Genomic DNA, 21,864 nt, shown 5'->3' with positions numbered 1-21,864 from the left:
GGCCAACAAACATATGAAAAAATGCTCATCATCACTGGTCATTAGAGAAATGCAAATCAAAACCACATTGAGATACCACATTGAGATATCATCTCATGCCAGTTAGAATGGCGATCATTAAAAAATCTGAAGACAACAGATGCTGGAGAGGATGTGGAGAAATAGGAACACTTTTACACTGTTGGTGGGAGTGTAAATTAGTTCAACCATTGTGGAAGACAGTGTGGCGATTCATTAAGGACCTAGAAATAGAAATTTCATTTGACTCAGCAATCTCCATCCTTTGGGTATTACTGGGTATATACCCAAAGGATTATAAATCATTCTACTATAAAGACACATGCACACATATGTTCATTGTGGCACTGTCTACAATAACAAAGACCTGGAACCAACCCAAATGCCCATCAACGATAGACTGGACAAGGAAAATGTGGCACATGTACACCATGGAATACTATGCAGCCATAAAAAAGATGAGTTCATGTCCTTTGTAGGGACATGGATGAATCTGGACACCATCATTCTCAGCAAACTGACACAAGAACAGAAAATCAAATACGGCATGTTCTCATTCATAGGTAGATGTTTAACAATGAAAACACATGGACACAGGGAGGGGAGCATCAAACACTGGGGTCTGTTGTGGGGTGCTAGAGGAAGGACAGCAGGACAGCCAGGGATAGGGAGGTTGGGGAGGGATAACATGGGGAGAAATGCCAGTTGTAGGTGATGGGGGGATGGAGGCAGCAAACCACATTGCCATGTATGTACCTGTGCAACAATCCTGCATGATCTGTATCTGTACCCCAGAACCTAAAGTACAATAAAAAATATATATTAAAAAATTTAAAAATTTAAAAAATGAAAACAAGATGAGGGCTGAGGGTGGGAGAAAATGAATTGCTTTATCCTCAAAGAGGCAGGTTCAGGAATGCTGAGGGGTGGAGAATAGAGACATGTAGATATATATTAATAAGATCTGCTTTGCTCTTCGTGTTTTTAATTTGTAAGCTTTCTTTTTTGGCAAAGATTTAGAACTAGCTATCTTCTCTGGCTGGCTCAACATAAAGGATCCCAATTTTGATTAAAAAAAAAAAAAAAAGCATATGAGACACAAAAGTGGTGAGAGATTGAGGGCCCGGCACATCCCCCAAACCCCCACGCCCCCCTCCCCACTTGCCACGAAGGCTCACCCATACTCCCCACAACAGCCATCACTCTCTCACCAAACAAAACAAAAGCCCCAAAACAGAACAAAACGGGAAAAAAAATGAAGATTTTTCACAAATGAAGTTAAAAAAAATTATTCTTTTCCCTCAAAGGGTCAGAAAGGCTAACTTTATCTTTGTTAGAGTAGAGATCTCACAGAGAAAAGAAAACAGACCCAGGAGGACAGAAAAAGGGGGTCCGGGTCTAAGAGGACACCCCCTCTTTAAGCCATAATGGCAATTAAAGGAGTTTTGAGGTGGGAGCAGAGTTGCTCTAATGCTGTGATGAGGAGGAGGCATTTTTGGGTCCTGCAATGTCAGCCCCCTTTCCTATTTGTAGAAAGATTATAGTAATATCTTAATAGACCTTCGATTAATTTCAGAGTTTGACCCTAGGTATTTTCTGAATGTGACAGTGCTGAGACTAGTCAGGAGAATCAACTTGCTGTGTGATGCAAGAAGAGGAGTTAAATCCAAACACAGAACCGTACTAATTTGCTAAAGTGACAAAACGTATTCTGCCAGTAACGAGAGACCAGCGTGGTCAGAGCAGCAGGGTAAAGCATCAGAAAGAGAACCAAGAAGGACTGAGACAGTGGAAAGGATTTCATTAAGCTGGTGAAAGTGCAGGTGGGGTTTGCTGAGACGTGGAAAAAGAACATAAACAGGAATATTTCCCTTCTAAGCCACAAGGGCTATGAAAGCCCAGGGCTTTTCAAAATGCAAAGTGCTTTTGTAGTGATTATTATTTTGAGCCTCACAAAACCACATATCCATATGCCATTCCACCACTTTATAGTTTTGAAAATTGAGTGTTACTACCAAGGCTTGCTCAGTGGTCAGAGCCAGTAAGAGGGAGAATCGGGTCTATCTCATAGCCAGGGGTCTTTCCACCACACTTAGTCCTAAAGGAGGAACTGGGATCAGCTGAGCCCCTCATGTGCTTTCAAGTTGAGCTTGTGACTTCCAAAGCTTGTCCCCGAGGGTGGTGAGTTAGCAAGCTGAGTTAGAGGGAAGGAAGGACTCAGAACAGGAACAAGAGGTCTGGGTGAAACGGAGGTAAGGCCAGCCAATGGGAGGCCTCAAGAACAGAAAGAGGAGAACTTCGCCAACATCCTGCAGCGACAGGCTGAGTGTGAACTATGATCCCAAACATACTAAACCTACGTGCTCTGTAGTTCATTGGGTCTTAAGGAAGACATGCTCTCAGACAAGGGCTCACCCCTCCCCCTGCTTTTCTGAGAAAAATAATGAAAACACTCACTCAAGAGAATACCAACCTGTGTGGTAACTAAACCCTTTTGGAAGAAAGCAATCCATCCATGCAGAGGGAATTAGAAAGAAACATACGCAGAGATGGTTTTGCTATTGCTGGGGAGAGAGATGTCAACATACCATCAGCGTAAACACCAAGCTGAGTAGTCTAAGGAAATTTGAGGAGTCAATTTGTGCACCATCTCAGAATACAAGGTCCCAGGGGAAACAAAAGTATTCACATTCGGCACCTAAAATTAACTCTTTCTCCTCCTTCCATTCATAGGCCTTATCATGTGTGAAATCAGACACTGTCTCTGGCCTATTCTGAAAGACTGTGCGTATGTGCATGTGCATGTGTGTGTGCGTGTGTGTGTGTGTGTGTGTGTGTGTGTGTACTTCACTGAAGGATTCCTAGGTGTTCATTTGCCCACTCCTCTCTCTCTTTTCTTTGAGGATTCTAAACAAACAGAAAAAGGTAAAGCAAGCTAAGCTTCAATCCCTGGTAATATGACCTGAATAGGAGTAGAGGTGTTTAGAAAGAAAGGAAACCTTGTGGAATAAAAATGTTAAATTCACAGAATCTGTATAGATTCTGTGAGTTTTCAGAAAGCAGTGGTGATAATTACACAATAGCCAATGAACTTTGCCCCACCCCCTACTGTTTCCTGCCTGTCTCTTCCCTAGGAGTGCCTTTGGTGCCGTGTAATAACAAGCCTGTTATTTTTTATACATTAACTTTCCTAGCTAAGCATCATGTAGTGCTTTCTTGCTGACTAGCAGATGGGTGATGGTTATAAAATCAATCCCCATACTTATGGTGAGGAGGAGTTTGTATGTTTTGGAGTCTTCATCAATACTCAGTATATGAGTCTTGTGCAGAAAAGGGTAACAAGATGGGTGGGAGACTGCTTATTTGAAAGGAAAATCCTCCAGATAAAAGAAAGACTATTGAATACTAAGAAATTAATTTATAGACATCTGTTCATTTCTAATGTCCCCACGGAACAGGGATTCCTAAAATAATCTTCCAGTGTCAAGCAGGAAGTCTTCTCCTGGAAGAGAAAAGGAAGTAACTGAGATGAGGTCAGTTTCTACCCTTCCTGGACACTGTGGTAGGGATGTTACCATCTGTATAGACCTCACAACACCCTGCAACAGAAGATGTAGTGTCACTTTTAACCACGAGGACCAGAGAGGCCAAATGAGGTGCCGAAAGTCACCCAAGGACTCCACACCTCAGACTTGCTATTCTATTCACTCATTCACTTGTTCATTAATTTTATTGAGCATTGACTCTGTGGTAGGCTCTGCGTTAAGGACTATAGATACAAAGCTGAATGATGCACACTCTCCCATTCATGAAGAGCTTGTATCATTTGTCAATTGTGATTTCCAAAACCACAGAAAATCTCTTTTTTTTTTTTTTTTTTTTATTGCATTTTAGGTTTTGGGGTACATGTGATGAACATGCAAGATTGTTGCATAGGTACACACATGGCAGTGTGCTTTGCTGCCTTCCGTCCCCTCACCTGTATCTGTCATTTCTCCCCATGCTATCTCTTCCCACCTCCCCACCCCCCGCCCCTCCCCCATTTCCCCCCAACAGACCCCAGTGTGTAGTGCTCCCCTCCCTGTGTCCATGTGTTCTCATTGTTCAACACCCGCCTATGAGCGAGAATATACGGTGTTTGATTTTCTGCTCTTGTGTCAGTTTGCTGAGAATGATGGTTTCCAGGTTCATCCATGTCCCTATAAAGGACGTGAACTCATCGTTTTTGATGGCTGCATAATATTCCATGGTGTATATGTACCACATTTTCCCTATCCAGTCTATCATCGTTGGGCATTTGGGTTGGTTCCAGGTCTTTGCTATTGTAAACAGTGCTGCAATGAACATTCGTGTGCACGTGTCCTTGTAGTAGAATGATTTATAATCCTTTGGATATATACCCAGTAATGGGATTGCTGGGTCAAATGGGATTTCTATTTTTAGGTCCTTGAGGAATCGCCACACTGTCTTCCACAATGGTTGAATTAATTTACATTCCCACCAACAGTGTAAAAGTGTTCCTATTTCTCCACATCCTCTCCAGCATCTGTTGTTTCCCGATTTTTTAATGATCGCCATTCTAACTGGTGTGAGATGGTATCTCAATGTGGTTTTGATTTGCATTTCTCTGATGACCAGTGATGATGAGCATTTTTTCATATGTTTGTTGGCCTCCTGTATGTCTTCTTTTGTAAAGTATCTGTTCATATCCTTTGCCCATTTTTGAATGGGCTTGTTTGTTTTTTTCTTGTAGATCTGCTTTAGTTCTTTGTAAATTCTGGATATCAGCCCCTTGTCAGATGGGTAGACTGCAAAAATTTTTTCCCATTCTGTTGGTTGCCGATTCACTCTACTGACTGTTTCTTTTGCCGTGCAGAAGCTGTGGAGTTTGATTAGGTCCCATTTGTCTATTTTGGCTTTTATTGCCATTGCTTTTGGCGTTTTGGTCATGAAGTCCTTGCCTACACCTATGTCCTGAATGGTTTTGCCTAGATTTTCTTCTAAGGTTTTTATGGTATTAGGTCTGATGTTTAAGTCTTTAATCCATCTGGAGTTAATTTTGGTGTAAGGTGTCAGGAAGGGGTCCTGTTTCTGCTTTCTGCTCATGGCTAGCCAGTTTTCAAAACACCATTTATTAAACAGGGAGTCCTTTCCCCATTGCTTGTTTTTGTCAGGTTTGTCGAAGATCAGATGGTTGTGGGTATGTTGTATTTCCTGTGAGGCCTCTGTTCTGTTCCATTGGTCTATATCTCTGTTTTGGTACCAGTACCATGCTGTTTTGATTACTGTAGCCTTGTAGTATAGTTTGAAGTCCGGTAGTGTGATGCCTCCCGCTTTGTTCTTTTTGCTTAGAATTGACTTGGCTATGCGGGCTCTCTTTTGGTTCCATATGAAGTTTAAGGTGTTTTTTTCCAGTTCTGTGAAGAAGGTCATTGGTAGCTTGATGGGAATAGCGTTGAATCTGTAAATTACTTTGGGCAGTATGGCCATTTTCATGATGTTGATTCTTCCTAACCATGAACATGGAATGTTTCTCCATCTGTTTGTATCCTCTCTTATTTCGTTGAGCAATGGCTTGTAGTTCTCCTTGAAGAGGTCCTTTACGTTCCTTGTTAGTTGTATTCCTAGGTACTTTATTCTCTTTGTAGCAATTGTGAATGGCAGTTCGTTCTTGATTTGGCTCTCTTGAAGTCTTACTGGTGTATAGGAATGCTTGTGATTTTTGCACGTTGATTTTGTATCCTGAGACTTTGCTGAAGTTGTTTATCAGTTTCAGGAGATTTTGGGCTGAGATGATGGGGTCTTCCAGATATACAATCATGTCATCTGCAAATAGAGACAATTTGATTTCCTCCTTTCCAATTTGGATACCCTTTATTTCTTTTTCTTGCCTGATTGCTCTGGCTAGAACTTCCAGTACTATATTGAATAGGAGTGGTGAGAGAGGGCATCCTTGTCTAGTGCCAGATTTCAAAGGGAATGCTTCCAGTTTTTGCCCATTCAGTATGATATTGGCTGTTGGTTTGTCGTAAATAGCTTTTATTGTTTTGAGATACGTTCCGTCAATACCTAGTTTATTGAGGGTTTTTAGCATAAAGGGTTGTTGAATTTTGTCAAAAGCCTTCTCTGCATCAATCGAGATAATCATGTGGTTTTTGTCTTTGGTTCTGTTTATGTGGTGAATTACGTTTATGGACTTGCGTATGTTGAACCAGCCTTGCATCCCCGGGATGAATCCTACTTGATCATGGTGGATGAGCTTTTTGATATGCTGTTGCAATCGGTTTGCCAGTATTTTATTGAAGATTTTTGCATCTATGTTCATCATGGATATTGGCCTGAAATTTTCTTTTCTTGTTGAGTCTCTGCCGGGTTTTGGTATCAGGATGATGTTGGTCTCGTAAAATGATTTGGGAAGAATTCCCTCTTTTTGGATTGTCTGGAATAGTTTCAGAAGGAATGGTATCGGCTCCTCCTTGTATGTCTGGTAGAATTCAGCTGTGAACCCATCTGGACCTGGGCTTTTTTTGGGTGGTAGGCTCTTTATTGCTGCCTCGACTTCAGACCATGTTATTGGTCTATTCAGGGTTTCGGCTTCTTCCGGGTTTAGGCTTGGGAGGTTGCAGGTGTCCAGGAATTTATCCATTTCTTCCAGGTTTACTAGTTTATGTGCATAGAGTTGTTTGTAATAATCTCTGATGATGGTTTGGATTTCTGTGGAATCTGTGGTGATATCCCCTTTATCGTTTTTTATTGCATCAATTTGGTTATTCTCTCTTTTCTTTTTTATTAATCTGGCTAGTGGTCTGTCTATTTTGTTGATCTTTTCAAAAAACCAGCTCCTGGATTTATTGATTTTTTGAAGAGTTTTTTGTGTCTCTATTTCCTTCAGTTCTGCTCTGATCTTAGTTATTTCCTGTCTTCTGCTAGGTTTTGAGTTTTTTTGATCTTGCTCCTCTAGCTCTTTCAATTTTGATGATAGGGTGTCAATTTTCGATCTCTCCTTTCTTCTCATGTGGGCACTCATTGCTATATATTTTCCTCTAGAGACTGCTTTAAATGTGTCCCAGAGATTCTGGTATGTTGTGTCTTCGTTCTCATTGGTTTCGAAGAACATCTTTATTTCTGCCTTCATTTCATTGTTTATCCAGTCAACATTCAAGAGCAAGTTGTTCAGTTTCCATGAAGCTGTGCGGTTCTGAGTTAGTTTCTGCATTCTGAGTTCTAACTCGATTGCACTGTGGTCTGAGAGACTGTTTGTTATGATTTCTGTTCTTTTGCATTTGCTGAGGAGTGATTTATTGCCAATTATGTGGTCAATTTTAGAGTAGGTGTGATGTGGTGCTGAGAAGAATGTATATTCTGTGGATTTGGGGTGGAGAGTTCTGTACATGTCTATTAGGTTTGCTCGTTCCAGGTCTGTGTTCAGGTCCTGGATATCCTTGTTGATTTTCTGTCTGGTTGATCTGTCTAATATTGACAATGGGGTGTTAAAGTCTCCCACTATTATTGTGTGGGAGTCTAAGTCTCTTTGTAAGTCATTAAGAACTTGCCTTATGTATCTGGGTGCTCCTGTATTGGGTGCATATATATTTAGGATCGTTAGCTCTTCTTGTTGCAGTGATCCTTTTACCATTATGTAATGTCCTTCTTTGTCTCTTTTGATCTTTGTTGCTTTAAAGTCTATTTTATCAGAGATGAGAATTGCAACTCCTGCCTTTTTTTGCTCTCCATTTGCTTGGTAGATCTTCCTCCATCCCTTTATTTTGAGCCTTTGTGTATCCTTGCATGTAAGATGGGTTTCCTGGATACAGCACACTGATGGGTTTTGGCTTTTTATCCAATTTTCCAGTCTGTGTCTTTTGATTGGGGCATTTAGTCCATTGACATTTAGGGATAGTATTGTTATGTGTGAATTTGATGCTGTCATTTTGATGCTACCTGGCTGTTTTGTTGGTTAGTTGATGCAGATTCTTGATTGTGTTGCTGCTTTTTTACCATTTGGTGTGTTTTTGGAGTGGCTGGTACTGGTTGTTCCTTTATATGTGTAGAGCCTCTTTCAGGAGTTCTTGTAGAGCAGGTTTGGTGGTGATGAAATCTCTGAGTGCTTGCTTGTTCACAAATGATTTTATTTTTCCTTCACTTATGAAGCTGAGTTTGGCTGGATAGGAGATTCTGGGTTGAAAGTTCTTTTCTTTAAGGATGTTGAATATTGGCCCCCAGTCTCTTCTGGCTTGTAGGGTTTCTGCTGAGAGATCTGCTGTGAGTCTAATGGGTTTCCCTTTGTGGGTAACCCGACCTTTCTCTCTGGCTGCCCTTAGAATTTTCTCTTTCATTTCAACCCTGGTGAATCTGACGATTATGTGCCTTGGGGTTGCTCTTCTTGAGGAATATCTCTGTGGTGTTCTCTGTATTTCCTGGATTTGAATATTGGTCTGCCTTGCTAGGTTGGGGAAGTTTTCCTGGATAATATCCTGAAGAGTATTTTCCAGCTTGGATTCATTCTCTTCATCACATTCAGGTACACCTATCAGACGTAGATTAGGTCTTTTCACATAGTCCCACATTTCTTGAAGATTTTGTTCATTCCTTTTTGCGCTTTTTTCTCTGTTCTTGCCTTCTCTTTTTATTTCATTGAGTTGGTCTTCGACCTCTGATATCCTTTCTTCTGCTTGGTCAATTCGGCTGTTGAAGCTTGTGCATGCTTCACGAAGTTCTCGTGTTGCGTTTTTCAGCTCCATCAATTCACTTATTCTCCTCTCTATGCTGTCCATTCTCGTCAGCAGTTCGTCCAATCTTTTTTCAAGGTTCCTATTTTCTTTGCGATGGGTTAGAACATGTTCTTTTAGCTCATTGTAGTTTCTTACTACCCATCTTCTGAAGTCTGATTCTGTCATTTCATCACCCTCCTTCTCCATCCGGTCTGGTTCCCTTGCTGGTGAGGAGTTGTGATCACTTTTAGGAGGAGAGGTGTTCTGGTTTCGGGAGTTTTCATCCTTTTTACGCTGGTTTCTACCCATTTTTGTGGGTTTATCCACCTGTTGTCTGTCTCTGTCCCAGGGAGTTGGAGCTTTATGAGTTTCCGTTGCACTACTGCCTTTTTTGATTTTTTTTTTTTTTTCAGGTCGGACCCGCCCAGCTAGCAGCACGGCCTAGCCTCTGCCTGCCCGCAGGGGCTTTGCTGAGCTGCTGTGGGCTCCGCCCAGCTGCCCTGAGCTCTTCCCTGTAGTCCTTTTTATATGGGCGTAGTTAGAACTGTCTGGGCAATGGTGGCCCCGCCTCTGTTATGGCGGACTCTCTCTGTTGTGGCAGGTTGCCTCGGCAACGGCGGGTTGCCTCGGCAACGGCAGCCTGCCTCCGTAGCGGTGGAGAGTCTCAGTAATGGCGGAAGCCCCTCCCCCACGGAGCCAGACCGTCCCGGTTCAGCTGTGCTTGGTTTGAAGGGCTCAACCCAGAGGGTTTCCAATTACTGTTTTTGTTTTCGTTGTTGTTGGGGGTGGAGGGGTGGGACCAACCGAGCCTGATCACCTGGCTCCCTGACTCAGAGTCTTTTCTTTTAAGTTGAACAACCCCGCGTTCCGGTCGCTTGTTGAAAAGGCGCCGGGATCTCCCGTGCTGCGACTCACAGAGTCGGCTCGAACCGCGGCGCCGGCTCCTGGCGGATTTTTTGCCTAGGAATCTCCTGGCCTGACTCGCTATTTCAGATGAATGGGCTATTCTGCCGTCTCAAGGCTCTGCTCGCCAGCTAAGAGGGCTCCCAGACCAGTTGCTTTTGTACGGAGAACCGCAGCAACAGGGAGTGGTCACAGCAGCCGCGCGGGCGGAATCAGCCCCGCGGGGGCCAAAACAGCCGCACCGGCTGGGACTGCGACGCTGGCGACCCCTCTGCCTGGGTATCTCCTGGTCTGTGGGCAATAAGAGTTCGTCTGGAAATGCGGCATCCACTCACCCTCTGCACTTTCACTGGGAGCTGAAGTCCTGAGCTGTTCTTAGGCGGCCATCTTGAAAGTCCGATAGAAAATCTCTTCTAATGACGTAACCTAGTGACTGCTTTCCCCAAGGAGAGACCATTGCCTGTAATTGGCCCTCCTTCTTTTCCCTCTTTTTTTCCTTGTTTTTTTTTTTCTTTTCTTCCTTTCTACCCTCCTTATTTCCATTTCTTTCTTTCTTTTTTTTTTTTTTAAGGAGGAAAGAAGTTACAAGACTTAGTATCGATCCTACTTAGTATTGATCAATGTATTATGATCACTGGAAACATAGTGTCCCAAACCAGTTACCCATAGAACTCTCTGAGGTGAATCAATTCCGGAAAATCAGAAACAAAAGGGTTTTATAGTCAAGGAAGCTGGTAAACTGGGTGTACAGCACTGCCTCCAATCATTCACAACACACACCAGCATTTGCAAGACTCCCAGAAGTGCTTATTTATCATTGCAGCATCCCTCTAAGCTTTTCCAAGCATTGGAATACATAATTACAACTTGAAAAACAGGTTCCAACATTGGCATTTGGAGGAAGAATTGCACTGGGCCTTTGTTTAATAATTTGACTGGGGCAAAGTAAATGAAACTTTGTTTCAGTTGGAGGTAGCCCCTTGCAGAAGAGTACAGAATTTGCTAACAGAAGACCTTAGTTCAAGTCCACAATTTGCTACATACCAACTAAGAAAACTTGAACAAGCTACTTAAACTTTTTGAGCCTTTGCTTCCTTATATAGTAAGTGCACTGGATGACACATACCTTGACCTTATTTTTAGGATTAAAGATTATGTAAATACCTTTTAAATACCTAACAATGCCCAGCAAACTAGTGCACAATGTGACAGTTATTTTAAGACATAGACCATAATACAGTTGACTCACAATAAAAAAGATGTGTATTCTAATCTATTGTTCCATGATTTAAACATGTCTATCAGCTACCAGTCATCTACATTTTGCTAGACTCTTGGAAAAATTGCGTATATATTTATAAATGACTGACTGGAGTCACTACTACAAGAAATACTTTTAAAACAAGAAAATTGGCTTTTGTCATTGTTGGCATCATAGTCCAATCAACTTAACTAACTTGCAAGAGACTGATAAGAAATTATACAAAGGAAAAAGAAAATGTTACATGAGAAATTGTTATTTTTATCTTTCACTTTCTGCTTTTATTTTTCTTTGTATTGTGTTCATTTCATTGCAATTTCTCTTTTCTTTCTACATTGTGTTTACTTGTATCTTCACCATGTAAGTTTAACAAAACATTTTTAAGCTCTATTTTTTTCTAATAATCAAAATTGAAAATAAAATCAAATTTCTTAACAGCCCATTATCTAAAACAAGAAATTTACCCCACCTCCTTTCCATTCCCATTTCCTAAGTCTTTGTTTAATATTATTTGGTAGCTAAATGCAATAATATAGTTCAAATTTTTTTTTTTTTTTTTTTTTTTTTTTGAGACGGAGTTTTGCTCTTGTTACCCAGGCTGGAATGCAATGGCGCAATCTCGGCTCACCACAACCTCTCCCTCCTGGGTTCAGGCAATTCTCCTGCCTCAGCCTCCTGAGTAGCTGGGATTACAGGCATGCGCCACCATGCCCAGCTAATATTTTTGTATTTTTAGTAGAGGCGGGGTTTCACCATGTTGACCAGGATGGTCTCTATCTCTTGACCTTGTGATCCACCCACCTCGACCTCCCAAAGTGCTGGGATTACAGGCTTCAGCCACCGCACCCAGCCCCAAATTATTTTTAACTAATTTATCTTTCCTTTCAGCAATTATCTTTGACATTTTTGTTCAGCATTGAAACTGTATTTATAAAAGTATCTAGACAATCTTTTTTACCTGTTCCAATTAAGTATATTATGAAGAATAAAGTAAATTTATATTTATGACCTGATTAAGATGCTCTTGAATGAAGTTACCAAAGCCTGTATATCATATTTCCATTTCTTTAAAAATATATTCAATAAATAAAAAATATTTGTATATTGAAAGCGGTACACCAAAATTATATTACTGATGGGTATGTGTGGAAAGTAAAATTATGGATTATTTTTAAATATTTTTCCTACATTGTATGTCCCAGCTTTTCTAAAGTGAGCACATGGTATTCGTTTAATAAAGAAAAAAAAATGGGCTACTAGGTAGAGAAACAGTGAGTTGCTTGCATTTGCATAAACTGCTCTTAACAATCTTCATTTACTAAGGTGATAGTAACGGTATATTTATAAAGACATAAACTCATAAGAACAAACAGAACAGGAGAAAGGAAAACAGCAACACAATTTTGGAAGCTGGAAAGCAGATGGCCCATGGTAATTGACTTAGCAGACGCAAGAAAGCGGAATTCTAAGCTGACAGCGGGAAAAGCCATGAACAACCCAATTTACCCTGAAGAACACCCAAAAGACTCAGAAACTGGCAGCACCAGGTACCTCTGTAAGGGGGAGGTGAAGGTCAGACTAAAGAAGGATTTGTGCCAATCTGTTTAAGAAGTAATTAAATCCCCAAGTGCCCTCCTCTTCCTTAGGTGGCCAGCCAACAGCCCATCCCTTCCCCAGCCTTCCTCTAATTTCTACACAAAACTGGAAGTTTATTCTCCGGAGACTGTACAGCAGAAGGCTCTGGGCAAGGTGATATCAGATACAGGTGAGGGCAAGAGTGCTGGACCATACCAGAATAAAGGGATTAAGCACACACTCTGACCACCACTACCCCTCCTTGCCAGCCTCCGCCCTGCACAGCTTCCAACGCTGACACCCAGGTCTTACACCTCCAAGGGTTGGTTTCCCAGTGAAACAGCAAAGTCAATTCGAAATGCAAGGACACCAACAATCAATAAGCCCCATCCGAGTGTTCCCCAGCTGTGAACTGTATTGATGTAGTAAATGAGAACATAAACACTGAATAGAAAGCAAACTAACATTACCAGTAAATATATAAATATATCAGGGGAAAATGAAAAGATCGGGGGTTGTGAGAACTGAGTACGTCTGTGTGTCTGTATGTGTCTGGGGAAATCAGAAGAATAAGTCTTCGTACTTCCAGTGTGGGAAGTAGCAGTATAAATATGTTATAAAGAGAGACATGGAGGGAAATGTTAAAACAATCTATAGACAGATTGGTGGCCTCTGAGAAGGTTAAGACGATGGAAAGCTGGGGATAGGGAGATGACTGCTGCTCTTCGTAACAAGCTCTACAAACGTGTTGAATTCTTTAAATAATGATAAAAATAAAAATAAATCAATGAGAACGTGATTTTGTTACATGATGAGACAACAGAAATCTCAATGAATTAGAAAAAGACGCCACATTCTTTAGACATAATATAGAAAATTAGGTATGAATAAATCAGTGGTAAAAACTTAACTACCTTTCCTGATACAAACTCTTGGCAAACAAGATAGGAGCAAGAAGACTAAGTCATGAATAATCTTATATCATGAGTTAAATCCTATGTCATGGGTTAAAACAAAATCAACCCCATCTCAAGTAGCTCCATGTAGACTAACTCAATAATGACGGAGAACAGAGAAAGCTTTGGGGAGCCCAGTCTATAAGACCTACCCAAGCTTTCAGAGCTCCAGAGCTTTTCTCCCTGTCAGGTAACTCAAAGCCAGAGTCTTGTCTTACAGCATATGCCAAAACAACTTCCATAAAAGTTAAGGAGTCAGACTTCTTTTTTGATATGGCACAAAAATATACAGAAAGCTCTTTAACTGATCAGAGCCTGAAGAAGGCTATTCAAAGTATAAAACAGTGAGTCAAATCATAAAGTTAATACAGGTTGAGTATCCCGTAAATGAAATACTTGGAACCAGAAGTGTTTTGGATTTCAGATTTTTTCAGACTTTGAAATATCTGTATCATACATACTGGTTCAGCATCCCTGATCCAAAAATCCAAAATCTAAAATGTTCCAATGATCAATTATTTCCTTTGAGCATAAACTTTGAGTGTCATATCAGTACTCCAAAAGTGTTAGATTTTGGAGCATTTTGGATTTCAGATTTTTGGATTGGGAAGGCTCAACCTGTACTCACATATTTAATATATTAACTTTTGTAAACTTTTGTATGTTAAAAAAAAGAATCTAAATAACAGTAAATGGTAAATAACTAGGAAAAATTATTAGCTAATTTGTAAATATGATAAAGGGTTAATATCTATATCAGATTTTTAAATTCCTTTTTTTATGCTCTTTTTTAAATTGCATTTTAGGTTTGGGGGTACATGTGAAGAACTTAAATTCTTATAAAAATCAATAGGAGAACTACTAATATATCAATAAAAAGGAGAGAAAGAACATGACCAAAAAAACTCATGGGAGAAAAAAATAAGGTGAACCCAAAACATGTGGAAAATGGAAACGTACAACTTCTAATTTTTTTAACTACAAATTAAAATTCCTATTAAATTAAAATGTATTTTAAAGGTAATAATGCTAGCAGAGGTTAAAAAAAAAGCACGTATTCTTATATATTGCCATTGGAAATTTGACTTGGAAAGCTATTTGGCAATATGTATTATGAGTCATAAAATTGCTCATACTTTTGAATCAATAATACCACTTCTAGAAATCTATCCTAAGTAATGAGAGACATAGTAAAAGATTTATGTACAAAAATATTTATCACCCAGTTATGAACCGACAATAGGGAAAAGATTCAGTAAATTATAGTATGGTCCTGTAATAGAATATTAGTTAGGAATTAAAAGTCATATTTTTGAAGAATATTTAATAACATATGTAAACATTTATGATAAAATACTAATATTAAAAACATATGGTACAAATTATATATAGTAATTCTAATTTTATAATATGTGCATATATCAAATTTTGTTATATGTACATATACAGTCTATATGCGTATTCAAAAATACTGGAAGGAAATATATGAAAATTAAGAGTAGTTAACCCCAAGTAAAAAGATCATGAGTAAGTTGTTTTCTGTAACTTTTTTAAGTTTTCCAAACATTTCTATAGTGAGTATAAATTACTTTCAAGTGACAAATGTAATAGAAATAAAGTAGTAATTATCTTTACTATAAAAAATGGAAACATTAACCACATATATAATCCATATTGAAATCTCCATAATTCTGAATTTGTGAAAATTTGGGCACAGGCCAGATTGAAGTTTGCCTTTGGTTGGTAAACCCTTCATAAAAACCCTTCAGAATACATAAATTTGACAAATAAGAGTATAAATGGAAACAAAGTAATAAAACGGCTAATAGTTTCTGTTTAGCACATACAAAACACTTTAACTACATATTTTAGTATGACTTCTACCATTTATGAGGTCCTTATGATAGTTTTCCCCTTTATGGGTGAAGGACCATTTGAAGGCAGCAGCTGCTCTGCTCACAGACCTCCCCTCTCTTTCTGGCTCTGCCCCAGGTCATATGCCTACCTTGCAAGGCAACATCACTTAGCATCCCATCGCCAACAGTCACACTGCCATCACCCTCAGTGGGCCTGCTGTTTCTGTGACATGGCACAGGAAGAGGCCAAGGTCAGCTCCTGAGTTGACCACCCTTCTTGTTCACCAGACAGAGGAAATTCCAATGACTTCCCTTAGAAACCCCAGGGCTTCCAAAGACTTGCTGGAGGCTTTATCTAGAGAATCACAAAAAAATCCAAAGAAGCTATTAATTCTCCTGAGATAATGGAGGCCAGAATATAGACATTGCCTATGGTTGCTAGAGGGTGGAATCATTGCTGCTTGTTTTATCATACTTTTTTTTTTTTTTTGCATTTTAGGTTTTGGGGTACATGTGAAGAACATGCAAGATTGTTGCATAGGTTCACACATGGCAGTGTGGTTTGCTGCCTTCCGTCCCCTCGCCTGTATCTGTCATTTCTCCCCATGCTATCTCTTCCCACCTCCCCACCCCCCATCCCTCCCCCATTTCCCCCCAACGGACCCCAGTGTGTACTGCTCCCCTCCCTGTGTCCATGTATCACACTTTTATTTATCAGAGTAAAATACACATAACATAAAATTTACCATCTTAGCTATTTTTAAATTTTTTTTATTTTTTACAGATGGGGTCTTGCTCTGTAGCCCAAGCCGGAACACAGCGGTACAATCACAGCTTACTGCAGTCTCAAACTCCTAGGCTCAAACAATCCTCCTGCTTCAGCCTCCTAAGTAGCTGGGACTACAGATGTGTGCCACCATGTCTAACTAATTATTTTATTTTATTTTTTGTAAACACAGGGTCTCCTTATGCTTCCCAGGCTGTTTTCAACTAGCGTCAAGCCATCCTCTTGCCTTGGCCTTTAACCGTTTTTAAGTGTACAATTCAGTGTTATTAAATATAGTCATATTGTTGTGATAAAACAAGAAGCACCACCATCCATCTCCAGAACTCTTTTCATTACTATAAACTGAGACTCTATACCCATCATACAATAGTTCCCCTTTCTTCTCTCCTTCAGCTCTTGGCAATCGCCATTTTATTTGTTTCTATGCTCTTGATTATTCTAAGTATCTTATATAAGTGGAATCATATAGCATTTGTCTTTTTGTGACTGGCTTATTTCACTTAGCATAATGTTCCCAAGATCCATCCATATTGTAGCCTGTGTCATGACTTCCTTCCTTTTTGAGGCTGAATACTATTTCACGGTATTCTGTATACCACGTGTTTATCCATTCATCCATCGGCAGCTACTTAGGTTGTTCCCACATTTTATCTCTTGTGAAGCAATGTTGCTATAAATTTAAGTATAGAAGTATCTTTTGAGATCCTGCTTTCAATTCTTTGGGGTATATATCATTTTACATTCACATCGAAATCACACAAGGACTTTATTTTCTCCACATCCTCAACAACACAGGTTATTTTCAGTTTTTTTCTATTTTTTAATAGTACCCATAGTAGTTACTCTCAATGGGTGTAAGGTAGCATCTCACTGTAGATTTGATTTGCATTTTCCTAATGGTAGTGATGTTGAACATCTTTTTAACATGCCATTATTGGCCATTTGTATATCTTCTTTGGAGAAGTATCTATTCAAGTCCTTTTCCTATATTTGAATCCAATTGTTTGTTAATGTTGTTGTTGAGTTTTAGAGTTCTCTATATATTCTGGATATTAATCCTTTTATTCCATATATGATTTGCAAATATTTTCTTCCATTCTGTGGATTGCCTTTTTACTCTGTTGATACTGTCTTTTGATGCACAAAATTTTTCAGTTTCCATGAAGTCCTATTTGTCTATTTTTTCTTTTCTTGCCTGGGTCTTTGGTGTTATATCCAAGAAACCGCTGCCAAATTCAACATCATGAAGATTTTGTCCTCTGTTTTCTTCTAAGAATTATATAATTTTATATATTTATATAATTATATAGTAAATTTCTTATAGAAAGACCCATATCTTTCATTTAGGTCTTTGATCTATTTTGAGTTAACATTTGTATATGATGTTAGATAACAGTCAACCCCATTTTTCGCTTGTTGGTACTCAGTTTTCCCAACACCATATGTTGAATGTAATCACTGCTTTTCAACTTTTTTTCAAGATCCTAACCAGAAAAAGAGGGGGAAAATGGCATTTCAAGAAATTATCCTGCATTATATTTTTGTATATCATATGTCTTCAGGAATTTTGGTAGCATCTGCACATATAAAATCAATTAATATGCCACTTGCAAATTACTATCATAACTTATCATGATAAGCCTCCTCATTGCCAGTAATCAGGATGTACTGCATGAATGAGTGAACAAGGGAATGAATGAATGATATTTTTCAGCCACGGTATATCACTTTTCATGTATTTGTGCCACTTTCTTTTAAATAATAATAAATAATAATAATATTGTACTAGAGTCTTTGTTTCATGTATTCATGCTACTGTCTTTTAATAATAATATTGTCCCCACTTACTCTCAGCCTGACAATTATTTAATATCAAAATTCAACCAAATTGAATGTGGGATCTAGGTGGGAACAGCACTGGCCTCTCCAACCATTGTCCATGCCTGGATCTCCATAAAACAGACCTTGACAGGTTTATAGTCATGTGAAATCACTTGGCGGTTTTGTGATTCAGATAAAATGTCCAACTCTGAGAAACTAGACTCCATCAACAGTTACTTCCATAGGAAATACTACAGAAAGACCCTAAAACTCAGGTCTGCAGAAAGAAAAGCAAACTGTCTCCTCCAGGATGACACCACCTCAAATGAGCTTTCATCTAATGAAAGTGCACTAACTGTAGTAGCTTAGGGACATACATGGCTAACTGTCCTTTCTACAAACCATAGTAAAGATCCAAAGAGCTTTGACCCCAACACCTGCCACAGAAAAGAACAGATGACTCACAACCCAGAGGTCTTGGCTTTCAACAGGATGCTAGTGGCTCGAATTATTCATGAAGTGACTCTGCACTCGAATGATTCATGGAGTGATTCTGCTCTGGTGATTAAAGCAAAGTGGTAATACTTTGCATATGTCTGTGCTACAAGCATTTTTCATGGCACGACAGTAAATTTCTTATAGGAAGACCCAGACCAGGTTATGTGAAAGGGACAAATCTTTCAACTCAACAAAACAGGGCACATTTGGAAGGAAAATCTTGTTGGCTGGAAGTCAGAAGCTAAAAAGAGTAAACAGACTCACAACATAAAATTTTGTGTGTGATGATATGCAAATGATAGAAAATAAAAGATTTCTACTACTGTGTCTCTCAATTTAAGCCACAGTTTGTATGTTTTCTATATATCTACATAACAGGAAGAGCTAACAGGGGTACTATGCTATACTCAAAATATTATCTATATTATATCTATATCTATATTATCTATATCCTAAATTACAATTTATTTCATTTTTTAATTAAGTGATGATTTAAATGTTTAAAGGAAAGTTAATCATTTCATAGTAATTTTCTCATTAATTATGTATCTATTAATTGGTATGGCTTAGAGTTTGGGACATTCCTTGAAAGACTGCCCATCTACACTGAGAATATTACATGGAAAATCCATTTCATACACTATAAACTTTCCAGCATTTTGTGGTGGAGTATAACTTTCCACTTCTCCAGTTAGATGTGACAAAATTTCAACTACATAGACTATATCTAAAAACATACCTAGAAATTTTAAAGGCCTTGAGTTTTAAAAATATATATATATATGTGTTACAAATCTTCAGCAGTTTATTCTTAGGAGAGGCATAGCAACAAAAACTTTGTAAACATCATTTAAAGTTTTTCTGAGTTTAAAAAGTTACGGAATTTAGAAACATCAATATAAGAGTTCATTGAACCAAGAATTTCTTAAAATACTAGCTTGCAAAACAGTTAGCGATTCCATGTCCAGACATTGCATTTTGTTTAAAGATAATTAGAATTGACTCCCTGGACAACTTAAACTCATATCATATATACCATTACAGAGAAATATTCCAAAAATGTAAAAGATCAATTACGTATGACTGCTTAGTTGGTTAAAGTTATGGATTCTTCCAACTATGTGGATTTTCTAATTCTTGTATATTTGTTACAGGTTGAATCTAGCAAAGCATCACATAAATTCACATTTGTCATGAAGTTGGAAGAAAATGACTACATTTGCACAAATCCAATACCAGTGTTCAAAATAAGACCCAAGGGCAATCCTTCCAGATAATGGACCAGTTACATTAGATTTTTTGATTGGTGTGTAAGCACCCCACTTTACTCATGTCTGTGTCCACAGCACCAGGTGCAGGGTTTGGCATAGAGATTACACTCAATAAATGTTAAACCGAAGATGAGTTTTTAAACAGCTGTGTTGAAACATTATGAGAAAACACAAAATGCTATATAATGCTCTATAGAGCCTTTCAGGAATTTATATGTCACCTCTTCTGTGTCCAACTGTATGCTAAATAATGTAAAACTAAAAGAAAAATAGGCTGGGCACAGTGGCTATGCCTGCAATCCCAGTACTTTGGGAGGCCAAGGCAGGCGGATCACTTGAGGTCAGGAGTTCAAGACCAGCCTGGCCAACATGGTGAAATCCCATCTCTACTAAAAATACAATAATTATCCTTATGTGGTGGTGCATGCCTATAATCCCAGCTACTCTGGAGGCTGAGGCACGAGAACTGCTTGAATCAAGAAGGAAGAATTTGCAGTGAACCAAGATCACACCACTGCACTTCAGCCTGGGTGACAGAGCGAGACCCTGTCTCAAAAAAAATGTATATATATACAAAATATATATAATATAGTGTTGGCCACTGAGAGGCAGGGCTGAGACAAACGTTAAGAGCAGGAAGATTAAAATAATCGGAGAGTTCTGGGTTTCAGTTCAAGCTGTACCACCTGGGCAAGCTGTTAACCACTTTGCACTTCCACCTTCTCAGCTTTAAAATGGGACAATAATACTTGGCAGGGTTCTTGTGACACTTAGAGGTCATGCACATAATTAATGAGCTTAACATATAATAAGTAGCTAATAAATAATAACTACTACTACTGGATACAAAGGTTTAAAAAAATAAAATTGACATAAAATTATTAGCGAACACACAAGCAAATACTAATCTACGTGAGCAGACACGAGGGCAACAGGAGGTCCAGAGAAAGAAGAAAGTCAGTGAGCTGGAGCGGTCAGCGGAGTCCTTGTGAGAAAGGTGAGGAAGGGAGCTGGATCGGGAAGAATCGACAAGTCAAGCAGGGCGAATGCTGAGAACAGAGGGCGGTGGTGTGAGAGGGTGGGCACAACACAGCAGAGTGTGTGTATGAGGGGAGGGCGCAGGGAAAGGCTGTGGAGGTGGGGCCATGTTGGAAGCAATTTATCTGGTTTCTCAATGACATGCTTGAGAAGGGTCTTCTGTTCGGTCTTTGCTAAATAATGATTTTCCCAAATCTATCAAGATTGGAGAGTGAGTTTTAGAATTTCTCTAATAAAAGTATTTGTTTAAAATAAAGTTACAGGGAAGAGAGTAAAGAGATTCCACTGTCCTACAATTCTCAAGCACTGAAAGCTGCATTATTCTGGGGAACTTGGATTGCTAAAACAATATGTTAATTATTATGAATAATGCTGTTTAATCAGTAAGTAGTACTTCTAAAAATAAGTAGATACCAAGTAATGTACAGAGCATCTCAATATACCAGTGTTTGATGGGAACTGTGGGGAACTTCAGACAACCAAGCGCCCCAAACATGTCCGTGGTCTACCCCAAACCAAGTACAGCCTGCGGGAGAAATCCACAGTGTGTCTTTAGTCCCAAAGAAAAACCTCCAAATAGACCTCCCAGGTCATAGTAAATGTGTCTGAAACATGAGCAAAGGTTACAGACCCACATTATATTATTACCCACAAATGCCCACTCTGAGGAAAAAAAAAAAAAAAAAAAAAGCAGCAAGCATGAGAATATATGCAATTAGAAGGTTCCTACTTCCCTCAGATAAAGAGGCCCAGTTCCTGAAAGACCTTAGCGGAGAACTGAGGTTCTCCAAGGATTCACTGCCATCTGCAATGGTGCTTCTTGCTTTTTTAAAGCTTCTGGTGTTGAGTGAATGGCTGAGTAAGAAACTACAACCAATTGTTCTCAGTGGAAAAAAAAAACCAAAAGCACCTTAATTCTCATTGTACTTTTGGCTAACCAAGAATAGAATGAAAAAGGCAGAATCTCCTAAGGGCAGAAGTTAGCCATGCTACCTGAAAGTTTTATTGGGCCATCATTTCATACAAATCGCATAAAAGAGCAGCATGCTCTCAGTCAGCAACATGAGTTGTGAAGTCTCCAAATACCTAAGTCTGATCCAAGCACTGGAATAAAGCCCTTTGTTCTCTCAGCAAATAGGGCAGGCTCTTAAAGAACCAGTAAGTTCAAG

At 39.1% G+C, this 21,864-nt stretch overlaps 1 long non-coding RNA gene across 3 annotated transcripts in view; it reads right to left on the bottom strand.

Annotated features, from left to right (window-relative positions):
* LOC141582831 (uncharacterized) overlaps positions 1-21,864 on the bottom strand; it is a 541,347-nt gene that overhangs the window by 399,485 nt on the left and 119,998 nt on the right. For 2 of the 3 annotated variants that reach the window (XR_012515748.1, XR_012515744.1), the window contains exon 1: positions 15,430-15,628. The exons of the other annotated variant lie outside the window; for it this stretch is intronic. This is a non-coding gene — a long non-coding RNA (uncharacterized LOC141582831). Of the gene's footprint in view, positions 1-15,429; positions 15,629-21,864 lie in introns of those variants that run through there. 3 annotated transcript variants of the gene reach the window in all.

The sequence above is a fragment of the Saimiri boliviensis genome, chromosome 2 (assembly GCF_048565385.1).
Source record: "Saimiri boliviensis isolate mSaiBol1 chromosome 2, mSaiBol1.pri, whole genome shotgun sequence".
Lineage (NCBI taxonomy): Eukaryota > Metazoa > Chordata > Mammalia > Primates > Cebidae > Saimiri > Saimiri boliviensis.
This window is presented reverse-complemented; position numbering and strand designations above follow the sequence as displayed.